Consider the following 876-nt stretch of genomic DNA (forward strand, 5'->3'; position numbering starts at 1 on the left):
TGCTACCTAAATCCTTTCAGTCTTATCCGTTTCTTTTCTCATTCTAACCACTCCGGTTAGAACGAGTGGTTTCATAGTCTATCTCATTCCGTGAGCTTTCGATTCTCGTCATTCTCGTTGTTCCTCTCTTCTTCTCGAGTGCTCTCGATTCTTTGCTTCTTCTCTTGAGTTCTTGTTTCACCTCATCTTTTTTTTCCTTCCGTCTCGGTCCTAAGATCTCGGGACGAGATCTCTTGTTACTGGAGGACTGTTGTAACACCCCGGATTCGTTGCGCCAGGTGTCTGCCAGTTATTCGCCGTCATTGCCATGTCATTTGCTTGCGTGTTGCACTTTGCCATGTCATCATATGCATTTCGTATCATGTCATCATGTGCATTTCATTTTGCATACGTGTTGGTCTCATGCATCCGAGCATTTTCCCCGTTGTCCGTTTTGCAATCCGGCACTCCTATGTCCTCTGGCGTCCCCTTTTTGTCTCTCGTTGTGAGTGGGCATTAAACTTTCTCGAAATGGCCCGAGTCTTGCCAAGCGGCCTTGTTATAGCACCGGTAGACCGCCTATCAAGTTGCGTGCCATTTGGAGGTCGTTTGATACTCCAACGGTTAACCGGGTAACCGTAAAGCCCTCTTTTGTTGCAGCCCAACACCCCTTCCAAAGTGGCCCAAAACCCACCAAACTCCCCTCCATGCTCTCGGTCGTTCGATCACGATCGCATGGCCGAAAACCGCACCTCATTTGGACACTCCTAGCTCCCTCTACCTATAAAGATGTGCATCTCCCCCGAAATCCCAGTGCAAACCCTAGTCCTCTTCCTCCCGCCGCCACCGGACATGTCCGCACCGCGCCGGACACGTCCGTCGCCGCGCCCCGTCCAC

Source organism: Triticum aestivum, chromosome 2B, assembly GCF_018294505.1.
Source record: "Triticum aestivum cultivar Chinese Spring chromosome 2B, IWGSC CS RefSeq v2.1, whole genome shotgun sequence".
NCBI classification, from domain to species: domain Eukaryota; kingdom Viridiplantae; phylum Streptophyta; class Magnoliopsida; order Poales; family Poaceae; genus Triticum; species Triticum aestivum.